The sequence below is a fragment of the Sapajus apella genome, unplaced genomic scaffold, assembly GCF_009761245.1.
Source record: "Sapajus apella isolate SASKATOON/1434 unplaced genomic scaffold, GSC_monkey_1.0 scaffold42, whole genome shotgun sequence".
NCBI lineage: Eukaryota > Metazoa > Chordata > Mammalia > Primates > Cebidae > Sapajus > Sapajus apella.
Window position 1 is genome coordinate 4,783,346 of NW_022436982.1, and position 20,261 is coordinate 4,803,606.

Genomic DNA, 20,261 nt, shown 5'->3' on the forward strand with positions numbered 1-20,261 from the left:
AATATAGTCAGGACAAACATTTGGGCGGTAGAAGATAAAACTATTTCTTGCCAAATTAACTTCAGGAGAGGGACCAAATTTGAATTGGGGCCATGGAGATAGGACCAGTAAGGCATGTGCTCAGGAAAAGACAAAACCAAGAGTGTCACTCTAACATCCTTTTATAAGAACTCTTTTGAAAGAGTTAATATGAGCACTTAGTAGACCCTCTCAACCAAAGGCAATTACAGAATGGCTAAAGGTGTGGCTTCATGGAAGTCTGAGGTACCCGATGCCCTTGTAGATATAATAGAAACTCTGTGGAGTTTTTAAGATGGCAGAACAAGCCTAAAGTCCTGCCAGCCTGGAGACAGACAATTCGAGATATAAAAGCCCTGTGAACCTCCAAGTTTCTATACTCAGAGAGCAAACTGTGAAAGCTGCCCAGGCACCAAAAGGAAAAAATATATACACACCTTCTACAGGGCTGTGGAGTCAAGAGCAATGGTTAACTATGGAAGTCATTACCAGGAAGCAGATGTCAGGCTCAATCTAGGGCACTGTTTGGCACATTTTTCTGTGATGATAGTAAATATTTTAGGCTTGCTGGCCACATGTAGTGTTTGTATATCCTTCTTTGTTTTTGCTTTGTTTTTAAAATTCTTTCAAGCATTAAAAACATTATTTAGCTCCCAGATCATATCAAGAAGGAGTGTCTGCATGTGATTCCATGGACTATCCTGTGCAGACCCCATAGGGCCTGACCTTTACCCAGGAAGACTTTAATCAGCCAGTGAATGCTCTGTAACCCACAGTCTTCAACTTTAGGAATGGGGGAGTTTGTACAATTTATTTTATCTCTATTCCACTATCATATATTAGTTGTTTGGGGGACAGATAAGTTGTTTTATTGTTTTGTTTAGTTCATTGGTCTCTGAATCAAAGGGAATTGCATATATACATAAGGTAAATCTTGATATATTGGTGTTTGAGCTTAATGCTAGAATTGGATGAGACATTTGGGATTTCTAGGAAAGTCAGTAAATGTTACATAACTGCAATTTAGGAAAATGTGATGAAGGTGGCAAACATATTTAACTATCTAACCCACTTCCTTAGGCTACCCTGTAACCACCCCCTTTTCCATGTGAACTTGTTCTTTCCACTGGAAGTAGAGTGCACCTCACTGATTGTCATTGAATCCTGATGTATAGCTTACAGTGTCCAATGGAAGGGAGGTTAGTAGATGTGACAAAAGCAGAGGCATGAAATGCTCTGGCGTGGTTGGGCTTCCTATCTTGTGTTTCTGCCATCAACAATAAGATCATACCACAGAAAGCCTGTTAGTCTACAGAGGAAGGTAGACATGTCAGCAGACCTGGACTTTTTTGCCAAGCTAGTCAAGTCAGTCTTGAGACTTTTTTGCCAAGCTAGTAAAGCCAAGTTTCAGATGACTTATAGTTGCATAAACAAAAATAAATAATTGTTGTTATAAGACACTTTGTTTGGGAGATGGTTTATTAAGACACTAACTTTTATTTTTTGTAATCGTCTTAATGTGTCTCCTCTGAAAGTATCTCAATTTTTTATTCCATATTACCGATTCAAGTTCATATTTATGTTTCTGGTATAGTTTTAATTCTGTTTTTGGTATTTCATACAATTTTAAAAATATATTTATTTTCCTTTATTTAACATTTTATTATATAATTTTCACACATATACAAAAGTGCAGCAAATAATATAACGAAGCCCCATGTACTCATTGCCAAGCTTCAACAATTATTAACTCCTAGCTAATTTTATTTCATCTCTAAACCCACCTGCTTTTCCTTTAATCTCTGAATTATTTTGAAGCAAATTCCAGGCATCATACAATTTCATCTGTAAATATTTTATTACTTATATCTAAAGATAAATAATATTTTTAAACACATAATTACCAGTCTATCATTGATGGGCATTTGGATGGTTCCAAGTCTTTGCTATTATAAACAGTGCTGCAATAAACATATGTGTGCATGTGTCTTTATAGTAGAAATATATATAATCCTTTGGATATATACTCAGTAATGGGATTGCTGGGTCCATGAAATACTATGCAGCCATAAAAAAAGAATGAGATCATGTCCTTTACAGGGACATGGATGAATCTGGACATTATTCTCAGCAAACTAACACAGGAACGGAAAACCAAACACCGCATGTTCTCACTCACAAGTGGAAGTTGAACAATGAGAACACACGGACATAGGGAGGGGAACATCCCACACCAGGGCCTGTCAGGTGTAGGGACCAAGGGGAGGGAGAGCTTTAAGACAAATACCTAATGCATGCAGGGCATAAACCTAGGTGATGGGTTGATAGATGCAGCAAACCACCATGGCACATGTATAGCTATGTAATAAACCTGCACATTCTGCACATGTATCCCAGAACTTAAAGTAAAATTTTAAAAAATACATAATTATTTTTTACCATTATGCTTTGTATTAGTCAGGGTTCTCTAAAAGGACAGAACTAATAGGATAGATGAATATGTGGAGAGTTTATTAGGAGAATTGACTCACATGAGCACAAGGTGAAGTCCCACAATAGACAATCTACAAGCTGAGGAACCAGGAAGCTTGTCTGACTCCCAAAACCTCAAAAGTATTGAAGCTGATAGTGCAGCCTTCAGTCTGTGGCTGAACGCCTGAGAGCCCCTGGCAAACACTGGTGTAAATCCAAGAGTCCAAATGCTGAAAACCTTGGAGTCTGATGTTCGAGGGCAGGAAGCATCCAGCATGGGAGGAAGATGGAGGCTGGAAGACTCAGTGAGTTTCCTCTTTCCATTGAGCCTGTTATAATGCTAAAAGTGGATTAGGTGATGCACACCCAGAATGAAGTAGGACCTGCCTCTCCCGGTCCACTGACTCAGATGCTAATATCCTTTGGCAACACCCTCAGAGACACATCTAGGAACAATACTTTGCATCCTCCAATCCAATCAGGTTGACACTGTTGACACTCTGTATTAACCATCACACACTTTAAAAAAGTTAACAATAAGACCATCAAATATTTAAGTTTATATTTCCTTCCCAGTATTTAAAACATTTTTCTAATAGTTGGTTTCCTTAAATTAAGATCCAAACAGGATCTATACATTACCATTAGTTTGTATACTCTTAAATCTCTTTTAATCTATAGGTTTCTTATCCTTTTCTATTCTGACCCATAGTTTACTGATAAAACAAATTAGCTTTTTTGTTCCATATTCCAGATTCTGTACATTCCATTGATATATTATTAACATAATTACAACATTTATTTTATTATATACTCCATATGTGTATATGTCTATGGAATAAGTACATACAGGCATATATATAGTCAAAGACACATACGTCATTTCAAAATAATAATAGCAATGATATTTATTATATCACTGAAAACGTTTTGAAATGTTTTCCATTACTTTGCCTTTATGTTGTATTCCACAAGAATGTATAATCAATTACTATGTTTTAAAATAAATACAGTGATTTAAAATAAATCAGTGTCACCAGATAAATACTTAGGTTCATTTGTGACATTTCACATCCAATTTTTAGGTATTTCTGTTTAATTTGATTTTTAAACTAATCATATAAAGCATATAAAGTATTGGCAGAAAAAATATATAGCTACATGAAAAAATGATATTGCATCTGTACCTCATATTCTACCTAAGTGAATTAAAGTCATATGTAAAACTCAAAACTTTAAAAATATTGGCTGGCTCACACTTACAAGAACATTGGGAGGTTGAGGTGGAAGGAATGACTAGTCTGGCAAGATAGTGTGATCCCATTTCTCTAAAAAGAATTAAAAAAAATTAGCTAAGCACAATGGCAAGCATCTTTAGTCTCAGCTACTCTGGAGGCTGAGACAGGAGGATCACTTGAGCCCAGGAATTCAAGGCAGCAGTGAGCTGTAATCACACCACTGCCCTCCAACCTGGGTGACAAAGTGAGACCCTGTCTATATATATATATTGTAGATGCAATGTAAAGGAAGATATTTCAAATGAAACATCACAAACTCTGTATAAAATAAAATAGAATTAACTACATTGGTTATTTTCTATTCTTCACAGGACTCATATACTAAGCAGATAGATATGCCTGTACTTGGGGAAAGAGATGTGCTACACATAGCCAACAAAGGGTTAGTATGTTGAATATATAGAGAAAGTCTAAAACATCTCCAAGACAAAAAACAGAAACAAGCAAATAATTTGATCAAGCATTTCACAGAAGATGAAAATATGCAGATCCGCTAAGTATATGAAAAGGTGGATGATGAATCTTACATCAGTAAAATGAGAATTAAATTTAAAATGAGTTGTAACTGCACAACCATCATGATGAAAAAAAGTAAATAGACAACTGAAATATCAAGTTATGACAAGAAATTACAATAACAGAATTTCTCATACACCATTGATGATAAGGTAATTGGAAAATGTCAAAGCAAAAATTGTACCAGACATTGTTAAACAGGCAAGGAAGACTTTATTTAAGGTTATTGCAGTAGAAGAGTGAGGCCAGAGCTCAGCTTGAACTCAACTCCACTGAAGAAAAAAATGGTACAGTGGCGGGAGGGTATTATAGAGCTGGGATGACGGTAACATAGGCTGTCTGTGTTTACTAATTGGCTTTATTCAAAGGAAAAGTAAGCTTTCTTATACCTTCATGATAGTAGTTTTAGAACTTGGAGCTACACGCCTAGTGACATTAGGCTCTTACCCTGCCACAGAGACTCAAAGAAAGGTGTAGAAGCCAGCCTTACTAGGGTCATGGAGTGTCCCCTGTTGCTGTGCTGAGGCACTGGATCTGAGAAATAAGGAGACAGGACACCAAAGGACTGGATAGGAGCAACTGGGCTCAGGGAGCCAACGCCACCTATAAGCAGAGACAGGCAAGGACCCCAGCATCCAAGCACATTTGTATTTATTAGGTACAAGACAGGGGGAAGGGTAGTGAGTGAGGTCATCTTATGGATTGTGATAGGATCAAGACAATCAAATGCATGATAAGCAAAGGATCCACCTTTAATTGGTCACCAAGACAAGGAGGTGGTCAGTGTGCAGCAAGCAGTCCACCCCTAAGGAGGCGGGCAGTGTGCAGTAAGAAGGGTACAATGTGGAACATATCTTATCTAAGGGCAGGCTACTTCTAAGAATTTCAATAGGAGGATGCTTTGAGTCAGCACAGTAGCAACAGAGCTGACAAGGTATACAGCCACCTAGATGCAATTATACCAGAGGGGTTTTAAGCCCTCAGATATCTGAGGGATTGCCAGCCTGAGGCCAGCTTTCCACAAAAACTGGATGCAAGATAATACAATTCCCTTTCAGAAGAAATGACTCTTGCTCCAAGACTGCCATACAGCAGCTATCTTTACAATACTGAACACTGCCACCTGGGCTGACCTGCCATGTAGCACACGCCCTTTCAAGCAGGAGTACTACGGCCTGGGCCATTGATTCTTGTCCTGGTGTGGCTGTTTTTCCCTAGTTCATGCTTTGCAATGGGTCTGCTCTAGACACTCCTCCTACTACAAACAAAGACATGATTATCTATGAAGGGATTATATATAAAGGAGATAAATGAGCAGTAAGATATTCTTCAGACACTAATTGTGCCAGGGGGTCTGCTTAACTCTCCTTCCTTGGTACCCAGAAGGGGGGTTACCCACAAAAGGGCTTCTGTCTTCCTTTCCTTTCCCATTCCGTCTGCTGTCTGGATGCCTAATCATTTGGCAGTTGCCCTTCTACTAAGGATGAGGTCTCCTCTTCCCAGAAAAACTTATGTGTCCTTCTAGAATTGGAAAAAAACAAAAGGCAACAAACAACAATGACAACAAAAACCCCAAATACCTACATTTCAAAGGAATGGCTTTCAGATCTTTGAGAAAAAATATTCCTGGGTTGTGAAACAGGCAAGAAAAGATTTGCATCTCAAAGGGGCAGAGAAAGAATTAATAACTACAGGTTTTCTTAAGTAAATATTCTAAGAAAAAGAAGGTAAGGGAGGACTTCCATGGTTAGGCCATAAGGATTCTCTAAAGCTCTGGATGAGAGTAAGGTTGGAGGTGCAGAAGAAAGAGGAAACCTGTCTAAAGTTTAGCCAACTTGAGGAAAACATTTAGGCCCTCTTGGTCAAAAACAATCCAGCATTATAATTATCAGTTAAATATGTGCATAAGCTGTCTCTGCAAACCTTCTCTCAGGATATGCTCTAAAGGATATTATTACCTATAAGCAAATGTAACTGTAGTAACACATGAGTTAAAACCATAAAGTAGATTTTTTTTTGGAAAGAAAATTATTTTTGTCTTTCTTACACTTTCATATGATCTTTTGGGCTAGCAAATCTTCTGCCCTACAATGAAGGTTCAGGCAAGCTCCATTAATTTATTATCACCTTTACACACTATCAAGTGTTCTTAGGTTATTTGAAGGCTAACAGGTCAGCCATGATTTAGTCATTACTATGTCCTGTTCCGTGTGATAGTCAAAGCTTCAATCTTCGTTTAAAGTTAAAACTTCTCTTCCATTTGGAAGAGGAATTTAGAATTGACCTTTTCTATTTATCTTCAGAAAACATATAAGGAAAAGAGAAAAAGAGGAGTAAAGGTGTAAGTTAAGCATTTTCTCAATGATGGCTAATGTGGAAATTTGGCTTCAGTTTTCTCTAGAAATAGAACACATTTAAAGCTGTCTTTTCCTCTAACAGATTATTTCACTTGTTTTGATGGGTCACCAATACTACGGTTCCTTTTCCCATTCCATCTGCTGGCTGAATGCCTAATCATTTGACGGTTACTCTTCTACTAAGGATGAGGTCTCCTCTTCACAGAAAAACGTATGTGTCCCTCTAGAATTGAAAAAAAAAAAAAAGGCAACAAACAACAATGACAACAAAATCCCCAAACACCTATATTTACCTAAGCTTTCCGGTTCAATGGAAAAAAGAATAAAAATAATTTAGCTACATTCTATTTGATTAAACGTTTTGAAGAGCAAGGAAGTGGAAGAAAAAAACAAAAAACAGTATTGGGACATGGACAAAAAGATAAGACAATAGAGACACAAAACAGAGAGATAAATAGAAAGGTTTTACCTAGAATTTCTTCTAGGGTTTTTATGGTGTTAGGTCTTATGTTTAAGTCTTTAATCCATCTGGAGTTAATTTTAGTGTAAGGTGTCAGGAAGGGGTCCAGTTTCTGCTTTCTGCACATGGCTAGCCAGCTTTCCCAACACCATTTATTGAACAGGGAATCCTTTCCCCATTGCTTGTTTTTGTCTGGTTTGTCAAAGATCAGATGGTTGTAGATATGTTGTGTTGCCTCCGAGACCTCTGTTCTGTTCCATTGGTCTATATCTCTGTTTTGGTACCAGTACCATGCTGTTTTGATTACTGTAGCCTTGTAGTATAGTTTGAAGTCTGGTAGTGTGATGCCCCCCGCTTTGTTCTTTTTGCTTAGAATTGACTTGGCTATGCGGGCTCTCTTTTGGTTCCATATGAAGTTTAAGGTGGTTTTTTCCAGTTCTGCAAAGAAGGTCATTGGTAGCTTGATGGGGATAGCATTGAATCTGTAAATTACTTTGGGCAGTATGGCCATTTTCACGATATTGATTCTTCCTAACCATGAACATGGGATGTTTCTCCATCTGTTTGTGTCCTCTCTTATTTCGTTGAGCAGTGGCTTGTAGTTCTCCTTGAAGAGGTCCTTTACATTCCTTGTTAGTTGTATTCCTAGGTATTTTATTCTCTTTGTGGCAATTGTGAATGGAAGTTTGTTCCTGATTTGGCTCTCTTTAAGTCTAGAGAAAATCTAGGCAAAACCATTCAGGACGTAGGTGTAGGCAAGGACTTCATGACCAAAACGCCAAACGCATTGACAACAAAAGCCAAAATAGACAAATGGGACCTAATCAAACTCCACAGCTTCTGCACAGCAAGAGAAACAATCATTAGAGTGAATCGGCAACCAACAGATTGGGAAAAAATTTTTGCAGTTTACCCATCTGACAAAGGGCTGATATCCATAATTTACAAAGAACTAAAGCAGATTTACAAGAAAAAAACTAACAACCCCATTCAAAAGTGGGCAAAGGATATGAACAGACACTTCTCAAAAGAAGACATACGTGAGGCCAACAAACATATGAAAAAATGCTCATCATCACTGGTCATCAGAGAAATGCAAATCAAAACTACACTGAGATACCATCTCACGCCAGTTAAAATGGCGATCATTAAAAAATCTGGAGATGCTGGAGAGGATGTGGAGAAATAGGAACACTTTTGCACTGTTGGTGGGAGTGTAAATTAGTGCAACCATTGTGGAAGACAGTGTGGCGATTCCTCAAGGACCTAGAAATAGAAATTCCATTTGACCCAGCAATCCCATTACTGGGTATATATCCAAAGGATTACAAATCGTTCTACTATAAGGACACGTGTACACGAATGTTCATTGCAGCACTGTTTACAATAGCAAAGACCTGGAACCAACCCAAATGCCCATCGACGATAGACTGGATAGGGAAAATGTGGCACATATACACCATGGAATATTATGCAGCCATCAAAAACGATGAGTTTGGGTCCTTTGTAGGGACATGGATGAACCTGGAAACCATCATTCTCAGCAAACTGACAGAAGAGCAGAAGATCAAACACCGCATGTTCTCACTCATAGGCGGGTGTTGAACAATGAGAACACATGGACACAGGGAGGGGAGCACTACACACTGGGGTCAGTTGGGGGGAAATAGGGGAGGGACGGTGGGGGGTGGGAAGCTGGGGAGAGATAGCAAGGGGAGAAATGCCAGATGTAGGTGATGGGGAGGAAGGCAGCAAATCACACTGCCACGTGTGTTCCTATGCAACAATTTTGCATGTTCTTCACATGTACCCCAAAACGTAAAATGCAATAAAATAAATAAATGGGAAAAAAAAAAAAAGAAAAAGAAACGACGTAGAGGCTTATCAGATTCTGCAGGATATGTTAATTAGTTTTTATGTCACTCTCTGCTAGTTCTTTAACTGGGTCACAGAATATTTATCACCTTAAAACACCATTCTTTGAAACGGCTAATCAATTAACCACTGTTTACAGCTCTTTAGCTGCTACTTACCTGCTAGAAAGGAATTTTTCCAGAAAAGTTTCTATCCATTTTTGTTTGTGATTGCATTTTTGTGCCCAGTACATCTGATATATGTTAGTTACACATTTAAATAAATGTTGTGAATTGATAAATGAATAAACGTACCTTTCAACCTGCAGGAAAGGAAGTTACTCTCTAATCTCTATAACTAGCCTGCAATATTATGGCCAGATGAATAAAGTAAAGGTAATATCTTACCCACAGGCTAAAGATATTTTCATTGCAATAATTCCCCAAGCTTTATTGTGCACCATTAAATGAACCTGAATTTCAAAATCCATCTTTGCCTCAGGGTAAAAGCTAGTATCACAATAGTACTTACACAAAGTACAAGAATTCCAGCAGTTTTAAAAAACACAAGTCTAAAAAATAGAGTCAAACTGTCTTGCTTCTAATGCCAGCCCTGTCACATGCTAAGTGATCTAGGGCACGGTGCTAAAAATCTCTGTCATTCTCATCAGTAATATAAGAAAATAATTTTAGTAACGACTTCACAGGATTACTAAAAGATTAAATGTTGGCCGGGCGCGGTGGCTCAAGCCTGTAATCCCAGCACTTTGGGAGGCCGAGGCGGGTGGATCATGAGGTCAAGAGATCGAGACCATCCTGGTCAACATGGTGAAACCCCGTCTCTACTAAAAATACAAAAAATTAGCTGGGCATGGTGGTGCGTGCCTGTAATCCCAGCTACTCAGGAGGCTGAGGCAGAAGAATTGCCTGAACCCAGGAGGCGGAGGTTGCGGTGAGCCAAGATTGCGCCATTGCACTCCAGCCTGAGTAACATGAGTGAAACTCCGTCTCAAAAAAAAGAAAAAAAAAAGATTAAATGTTAAGTACATACTAGGTATCCTGAATATATTATCTATAAGTATTGATATCTCACTTTAACCCCTGCAGAAATTTTAGAGGTTGTTTCACATATTTACAAAAACAAGATTCTCCAAGCATTATATAGACTCCACCCTCCCTCCCTTTCCTCTATGAATACCTGTTAAATCACACTTTAGGTTTTCATCAAGAGCACCAGAATGCTTTTGATGATGCCTACCAGAGGCACTCCATTGCCTACTAATGCCTACACCAAGGATGCTAATGTCCAATGTTTGTTTATGTCAATATTGGGGTGTTAATGACCTTCATTTATGAATACCAAAACATTTTTTAATCAATTGACAAGGTCTAGCATAGTTGTCTTTCTGATTAGAAGCCACAAATCTTGAGGCTGTTCACATCTTACGCTACCATTTTCTCCCAAGGAAGACCAACTATAAGATATTTGTTGTTCTTATTTACTTTTCTTAGTCCTTCATCCTAAAGTTTCAAACGTAAACTTATGAATCATGACTAGGGAGTATTTGAGAAAAAGATAATATTCTATGATGATATTCTCTGCATTGGTGAGATTTCATCCATTGACTGTGAAACAAACCTGTTTCAATTATCTCTTTTCTTAGGAGCTATTTCCCTGTGCTACGGCCTCCCAGAGTTATGCTCAAAAACTCATACAGATAATAACTTTTAAATCCCCCCACTGCCTGTTCTTCAGTATTAGAGACTGAATGTTTGTGTCCTCCTCCAAAATTTATATGTTGAGGCCATAACCCTCAGTATGGATATATTTAGAAATGAGGCCTCTAAGATAATCATTAAGGTTAAGTGAAGTCATAATGGTGGGGTCCTGATCAAATAGGATTAGTTTCTTTATAAAAGGAAACAAGAGAGAGCTTTCTGTCTCTCTCTGTACCTGCATACCCACCAAGAAAAGGCCATGTGAGAACATAGTGGGAATGCAGATGCCTGCAAGCCAGAAAGAGAGAGCTCTCACCAGAGGCCAACCCTGTTGGAACTTGATTTAGAACTTTTAACCTCCAGAACTATGAGAAGATGAATTTCCATTGTCGAAGCCACTCAGTTTATGTTATGATAGCCCCAACTGACTAATACATCCATTCAGATATGGTAAACTTTGTCACAATTCTGGGGTAGACACAGCCTAATCTCAGTAATAGATGAGTCATGTGCCAATGACTCAATAAAATGAGGAGTAGCTGAAGAGATTAGGAGCAGAACATTGAGTTGGGAAAGGAGGGAGAAGCTTGGTAGAACTTAGAAACGCTTGTTAGGGGATCTTAGGGATCATATCATTAACTGAAACATCAAGAGACATGAGAAAAAAAATAATGATTTGTAATTGTTGAAAGTACTTCCATATCTTGAAGGTAAACACAATGTTTATGGTATATAAACTGCCCATATTTTACAGAAATAATTTAAACATTAAGATGTTTCAGGAAGCACAGTGATTTAAAACCAACCAGGAGAAAGTTCCCTCAAAATATTGTTTATATAATTTTCTGCTCATTAACATAATAGCAAAGTAAAAACAGTAAACAGTTTGTAAAGAAAAAAAGAAAATATTTCTCTTTTACTACTCCTTTGAAACCACCATTATTATTAGTGTTCAGGTAAATAAAACAATATTTTAATTTTGGGAATGATAGAATCCTTCATAAGTAACATAATCAACTTTATCTCAGTGTATGATATTTAGAAAAGAAAATTTCTTAAGTTCAAATTATTATAAAATGGTTCATTTTTGCATGAAAAGTGAAATTTAAGGTTAAAATATTAGCAATTTGAACTAACATAAATCACCAATTAGTTTGTTTTTGTATATTTAACAAATCCATAATTATGGAAAAATAGAAAAGATGTCCTTTTTCCAAAAATTGTCGAGATTAGCTATTAGTTACTATGCAAACCATAAAGCACTGAGCCTTAGAGTCTTCACCTATAAAATGAGAGAATATGGCTAAATGCCCTTTAACCTACCTTGCAATCTACAAATTTAGGTAGTAGCATTGCCATTTTAAATAATTTTTTGAAGAGTGAGGGTTTCACCTCAAAGTATTTTTAAAATATGTAAAATCCCCTTTTAAGTTGCAAACCTTTACTATCAACATTTACAAGAAATGCATTATACATTTTCCTGTCACACTAAAAGAGTGTGAGGTTTGACCAACAACACAATCCCCTGACTTCATAGCTCTGCCTGTAAAACATGGCACCAAATAGAACAGATCAGCACACATAGGTTTCTGTGCCTTAGTTCCCATTATCTGTAACCTTGAGACAAACTCTGCATCTCAAAATGAGGAAGATAGAAATGCTCCTGTCTATCTTCACTATTTTGAAAACCAAAAGAGGTTACCATATCAATGCAAATAATTATCTTTGTGATGAACAATTTTGACTTTTCTGATGAAAAGATCTAGATAATGTATCTTCTTTAAGGGCACTTATACATTTATGGTTTAAATCCTTTAGTTAAATGATTATTGTGTAGTCATTTTGTTTCTTTTCCAGCTTAATGAGCTTTGTTTTCTAATTGTATCAGCCTGGGATTCAGTTTCTTTCCCCAAAGAGTCTAGAAATCTGACCTTTTAAAAAGTGAAATGGAAACCTACAGATCTCTCTGTTACTTTAGCACATTTGATGTCATCATTCCTTTTAAAACTATGGCTTCCTAGAGTGGGAAGACTTTTTTTTTTTTTTTTTTTTTTTAATTCTTGAGATTCCTACACTCCACTCCAGGCCTAGAAATTCTGATTGATTATATCTGGGCAAGATAAAGGAAATATCTGTTTCTCAAAACTCCCCAGTTAATTCTGAAATCGGTCAGTTTGGAAACCACTACTTTGCTCTCTGTTTTATATCTAGTATAACATTTTCCTCTGACATTAATCACAACACATTCAGAGTAGATTTTCAGAAAGCTATAGAGAGCTAACTGTAACAATTTTTTCAGAAAATTAAAAAAATGGTATACTAACTGCAGAGCTAAGACAATTCAGGTAGACGGTGAAAAGTGGGTGGCTTTACCACATAGGAAAATTGTTTTACACTTTATTTATAATCATTCACTGGTAAACACAAAGACTATCTTAAAACAATTGTCATTACTAACCATAACATGAAAAATCTCCAAATAACAAAAAGATGGTTAAGTAGTTAATCATTATTATTGGGAAAATGTGTCTAGAAGACTAAATAAAAGCATAAAATAAACCGCTTCACATAGAATTTCAAACTTTTCTCATCCCTCTGGAGTTTACCATAAACAGGACAGAAAAGTTAGCCAAAAATACTATGATTGAAAAATAGGCTCAATCAGCTGCAAGAATATAAATTAAAAAAATAGGTATAATTTTCTCTTGTAGGAGTTTAAAGACATGCATAGGTTTCAAATTCCATTTATTATACCCAGAATAACTAATTATAAAAATAATATTTAAAATATTTGTTATCAATTATGGACACCACCCCTTCCAAACTTAATATAAAACCCACATATTTTTCTCAGGTGTCCTAGATGTCTGTAGCCACTGAAGAATGTTTTCATACCTCTTTGTTGTCTGCTTGGGCTGCACCAATCATGAGCCTCATGGTTGATATTGTCATGCATCTAGGCAGCTGTGTTATATACTGAGGAGCCTAATGTGGATAAATACATCTGTCACATAACCCTCTGGCAGACATAGCTTTGGTTCTCACTGAAGTATTATACATCAAAGCATTCGATGGTTAATCCATAATCCAAACCGGCCAGGAGTGCTACTCTAGATATTTCTATAGGAATCTACATTAATACATATGGTTGAAGAATATATAATTTTCCTTCAGAGACGCAACACTTCAACAAATGTTCATGTATGTCCAATACTTACTACCTAATATGACATGAACTTGGATAGAGGGTTAAACACGTTTTGTCAGTATAGAGTCCCATGGTTGTTTTCAAGTCACTTGAAAAGTTCAAACTCCCTACGAGAGAGACAAATGGTATGAAAACCACTTGGATTAGCTGTTCCAGTGATTTGCATTTAGTTCTCCAAGTTTAATTTCAGGAGAAATAATACAAAACAAATTGTACGGATCCTTTTCATTTTCCTAGCCATCTTTTAATAATTTCAGCCAACTTTCAATTTCTATTAAAGCTTCCAAAGCATTTCAATTGGATGGAATTTTCTTGTTTTTTGCAACTATACCATAAAGAATAGCAAGTTATATAACATTATAATAAAAATGCATTCATATAGAAATATCCAAAATGTGCTTAACATTCTAGCTGGTGATTGGAATATCCCCAAAGCAATCCTGTATATATTTTATCTTTTAATTGACAAACAAAATTGCATTGCATATTTCTCACGTACAACATTTAATCACATTCTGAGTTATGCCAATGTCCTTGTGTCTCTTACAGATCTTTATCACCATGTCTATGAAAAAACAAAGACCATTAGCACCCTCAGCATTTTCATCCTTAAAAATTAAGCAACTTCTGAAGACTTCTAATATTCGAGCTCTGTATCAGTTGAGCTGATGATGATGTTCTGAGATTACCTGAAAGAGACTATTTCTTTAATTATATTTGCTATCCTCATGGCCAACCCTTGCCTAAGATATCTGAATGAGATCTTCTCAACCTCTCTCACACATCCAAAAGTTGGCAAGAAGCATGCCTAAGTGGCCAAAGGCCATATATTTCATTGAGCAGAGGGCAATTACAAGGACCAAAATGGGTCTTTAGTGCCACAGCCATTACTAGGGGAGGAAAGATTCAGAAGGGGCCACTGGTCCTTGATGCTGAGATTCCCAAAGCTGCCATGCCAACCTTCCCTGAACTCTGGGATCCCAAGGATCCCAAGCCACCAGCAATTGGTTGCCACCCTTCTTTGAACCAATAATGTCTCCAGGAGATGAGTTTATGCTGAAATATTTTAGCCTGAGCTATATGCTCTGTTTTTAGAGTCAGGAATGAAGTTTAGCAAAAGGGACCCCCAAATGAAAACCAGGACTATTACCAAACATCATGGGTTGGACGAGAGGGGATAAAACCATTTCTGCCAAAAATGAGTTACTGGTTTATGATTAGCTGAACCTGGAATGGTATATGGAGGAATTTTATCCCACCAGTGCCTACAAACATGCTTTGTGATGCCTAGCTTACCTGTTGTCAAGCATATATGTCACAGCATCTTGACCAGACCGCCTATCTAATCTGTTGCTACATCCAGTGAACTCTAAAACAAAAATTCTCCTTCAAATGCGCCACATTGCTCTTCCCTTCTTGCTCTTCTCAGTCTTGCCTTGTGGCTTATAGACCTGCCTGTGGGGAAAGAAGTTGTGGATTTAGTTTTATTTTCCAATTACCTTTTCTGTTCCTTCCCCACCTGTCTCCTGCATGCAGGATTGGGAATATGAGTAGGAAGAGGGCTTTGAAGGAAGAAGGACAAAGTATATGCTGTGTGTCAAATGTTTTGTTTTATTTTTACAATGTGGTTCTGGGTGCCCTACAACACGGCTGTCACCCAAAAGCTAACTTTCTGTTTTAAGGCCCATTTGTGTGTTTTTGGAGTGTCCCCCTTCCTGTCCTTCCTTCAGGGAGTTTTGCACTGTCCCCTCTCTAACTTTTTGATATATTTCCTACCTGGCCACTTGTACCCTGCTCCATCTCTTGTACCTGGCAGAAAAATTTTACCTTGTTTCTGCTAAATTTCCTCACCTCATTGGCCAGCCCACCTGGGTGAGTTTCAGGAAGCCACCATTCCAGGTACTGTACTACATAGCCCTTAAGACCTCACACTTCCTTTAACACCAAAGAAAGCAAATATAAGCATTTTAGTTGCTGGATTTCTTTGCTTTATTCTGCAAAAGAAAGATTACTCCAGCCATTCTTCTACATTTGAAACTACCTAGGCAATAGTCAGCCACCGGCAACTTGGATGGCTTAAAATTCCAAATACTGGGGAATACAATGTCTCTTGGCATTAATCAACAGTAGCAGCATAGTAAGGACTAGGAAATTACAGTGTAACAAGCATCTAGTCCAAAAATAGAATGCCTGTATATCTTCTTGCAGTCAGTCCAATTACTTGGAGTAATTTTGGGGGGCTCCTTCAAGCAGCTTCATTTGGGAAGAAAGAAGGTACACCTTTCTTTCTCTAGTCAAAAGGAAGGAGAAATTCCACAACTTCTTCCTCCTATCTATAAGTTTCCTTCAAAGAAGGTTTTCTCAAAAAATCTCCAGTCTTCTGTGCATATTGTGTGGAGATAGGCAGTGAAAGCAGCTGCACTGGCTATATTAGACTTTAGAATTAGGATGTCGTGATACACATTCTCAGATTAAAATTTTCAAGCTAAATTCTGAGATACCAGGAATGTAATAAATAAGTAGAATTAGGGATAGATTTTTCTAATTCATTTTGTCACCCACTTAGTACTAAAGCTGAGGCAGAGATATGACTATTCTTTCCCCTATCTTGCCCAATTCTCTATTGGAAAAGAATGAAATGTGGACAGAGGGAGGAGGAGACTAAAAAGAACAGGGAGTACTAAATATATAACTGCTTCTGTGACCTACTTCCTGAGATCTGAGCTGCCTCATTCATGAAGGGTTAACAATATTCTATGACAGCACTATAGAGCACAGTGATTCAATTTTATCTAATAATAGAGATTTTTGATGAATGTAGAAGAACTATAGTATTATTTTAATATTTAAGCCTGTACTCTAAAACCTTGAAAACTTTCTCATCACAGGAAACATAAATCAAGAGCCTGTGTTTAATATCACACAAAACAGAAATAATCCTACAAAAAAAAAAAAGAAAGGGGAAAAAGCACTCTTACAGATGTAATATGTTAAACAGATATGCATGGCATTTATCTTCAGAAGAACCACTGAACAAGTGGGAAGTGTAATAGGCTTTGTTTTAACCCAACATAAGACAGAAGACACCAAGAGCAAACGTGGAATCTTATCAAATATAGCAACTGACTTTGAGCTTATTCACTCAGTAGAAAAGGCACTGAAGCCCACAGGAAAATAATTTTATTTTGATTATGTGCACAGATAAAGCCAATGCAAAATCGTTTTCAATTAATACAGAAATAGCAGTTTTTCTTTTAAGTGGAACACATATCAGTGTTGAAATAATGTGAAAAGAGGAGAAAGACTCAAGTCACTATTATGTCTTTGAATGGAGGAAGTATATAATACAATAAATTATTTATAAAAAACAGGTAATTATAATAAAAATCTAGTTACCTAAATTTTTTCAAACTAAATATGATTTTTTGGATTTTAGATGACTTTTCAATAGTGTGTCTCCTGGAAGCATTACATTGATATTTTTACTATTTAATGATATTTTTAAAGATCATTGACATGTGGCAACAACAATGTGATTAACGCAACATTTATGAAAATTAAAATTATAATGATTTCTGGAAAATACTTTGTTTTTACAAAGTATTAATTTCTTTGTCTTAACTACTGTGAATTATGCTACAATGAACATGGGGGTATAGATATTTCTTTGAGATACTGGTTTCATTTCCTTTGGATACATACCCCAAAGTGAGATTTCTGGATGGTATGTTTTTTTATTTTAATTTTTTGAGGAACCTCCATACTGTTTTCCATAATGGCTGTACCAATTTAGATTCCCACTTACAGCATACAAGGGTTCCTTTTCTCTACACTCTCACCGATACTTATCTCTTGACTTTTTGATAATAGCTATCCCAATAGGTGTGAGGTGGTATTTCATTATGGTTTTAAGTTACATTTCTCTCATGACCAGTGATGTTGAGTGCTTTCTTATAACCCGTTGGTTATTTATATGTCTTCTTCAGGAAAACATTTATTCAGATCCTTTGCCCGTTTTTAAATCAGGTTATGACATGATTTTCTTTTGTTTGTTTTTTTTTTTTTTGCTATTGAGTTACATGAATTCCTTATATACTTTAGGTAGTAACCCTTATCAAATATATGGTTTGCAAATATTTTCTCCTATTCCATAGGTTGCCTTTCCATTTTTAAAATCATCTCCTCTGCTGTACAAAACCTTTTTAGAGTGGTGTAGTTCCACTTGGTTATTTTTGTTTTTGTTGCCTGTGTTTCTGGTGTCTTATCTAAAAAATAATTGCCCATACCAACATCAAGGAGCTTTTTCCCTGTTTTCTTCTTTGAATTTTATGGTTTCATACCTCACATTTAAGCCTTTAATCTATTTTGAGTTAATTTTTGTATATGGTGTAAGCCAAGTGTCTAATTTCATTCTTTTGCTTGTGGATATTCAACTTTCTCAGCATCATTTATTGAATAGACTGTCTTTTCCCCATTGTTTATTCTTGGTACCCTTGTCAAGATTAAGTGCCCCTTCTTGACGTTTGTTTTTACCGTACTGCTGGAAGTCCTACCCAGAGCAATTAGGCAAGAAAAAAAAAGTCATCCAAATTGGAAAGAAGTTAAATTGTCTCTGTTTCCAGGTGACATGATCTTCTGTGTAGAAAATCCTACAGACTCCACCAAAAAACTGTTGGAACTAATAAATGAATTCAGTTAAAAAAAAATGCATTTCACTGCATCTGAAATGCAAGAAAAAATCAACAAAGCTGTTTATTTTTAATTAATTAAGTTGAAGGTTGAAATTACTTTGCTCAGTTTGTATTGGTGGAAGAAGGCTTTTAAATTAAAAGAAGCAGAAAAAGCTTTGAATTTATCGGATAATCATAAAAACAGTCTCCAAAATGTCCAAGAAGCAGAAAAAGCTTTGAATAATCAGATAATCATAAAAACAGTCTCTAAAAAGAGATTGTACAGTTAATAGCCTAATCATTTTGATGAAGAGAGCACTTAATTCTCAACCACTTTTCTGTAGTGATGACAACTAATAGAAAAGCAATTATGATGTTAGATTATTCTTATGCCTGCAGAGCCTGACTGACCCTTCATATTTCCATAGGTAATCCAATAGGGTTTGTAATGAATTGAGGTAGGGTATTGCATTAATTTTCTCTGAAGCTAATTGTGTTGCCATCTTTACCAACACTAGCACAATAATTATCAGAGCAAGCATTCTTTGTTATGAGCAATATGTATAAAATGTGGGCAATCAATAATAACTAGAAAATTGAGCTGGCAAAAAGAAATCATTATACATGAGTTAGAATTCACTCAATTATATAATAAAAGACTCATCTAAAGTACAACTTGCGTTAGCACAAAATTTTATACAAAATATAAAGTTGTAGTAAAAATGTTTCAGAAAATCAGAAGATAATATATAATCCTTGATTAATGTGAAAAATGCCTCTTTACATATAACAATATTAGCCTTCTATATGATGTTAAGGAGGACTAACATCATATGGAATATTTCTTACAGAGTAACTACTCCTAAAGAGGTCCATCTCTAAGACAGAAAGTGAGGATCAAATGATCATATACAAGGAAGAATAAAAAGAACCCTCTCTCTCCTACTTCCCTCTCCTCCTCCTTTTTTTTTTTTTCTGTATTTTTTGGGCATGTGAGTGGGGATGGGGCACTACCTCTGAAGTTTGAAAATGAAGCTTCTATTTCCCAGGCCTACTATAAATTTGAAATAATAGTTGAAATTGTTATTATTATTGTTATATATGGCCTTAATAATCCCTTCTTTTAACACTAGACCACTGTCATTTCAAATTTTGCTATTAAAGTAATGACTATCTAAATTAGTTAAAATTGCATACATTTAATAACTGCCTCATACATGGCAAGCCACTGTGCTAGGTACTATGAAGGATACAAAGAAGAAAGGAAGTAGCTCTTGAGCACATGGAGTATAAAGTCAAGGTCAAAGAGCTGAATACACAATCTAATTTTTTTTTTTTTTAGATGGACTCTTGCTCCAGGCTGGAGTGCAATGGCGCAGTCTCGGCTCACCACAAACTCCACCTCCTCGGTTCAAGCGATTCTTCTGCTTCAGCCTCCCGAGTAGCTGGGACTGCAGGTACCCATCACCATGCCTGACTAATTTTTGTATTTTTAGTAGAGATGGGGTTTCACTATGTTGGCCAGGCTAGTCTCGAACTCCTGACCTCATAATCTGGCCACCTCGGCCTCCCAAAGTGCTCGGTTTACAGGCATTAGCCACCGGCCACAATATAATTTTTTTTTTTTTCTTTTTTGAGACAGAGTCTGGCTCTGTTGCCTAGGCTGGGGTACAGTGGTGTGATCTCAGCT

The 20,261-nt window shown here is 36.6% G+C and overlaps 1 pseudogene; it reads right to left on the bottom strand.

Moving 5' to 3' along the window:
• LOC116566049 overlaps positions 1 to 13,630 on the bottom strand; it is a 50,328-nt pseudogene extending 36,698 nt beyond the window's left edge.
• Between the last annotated feature and the right edge of the window lie 6,631 nt (positions 13,631 to 20,261).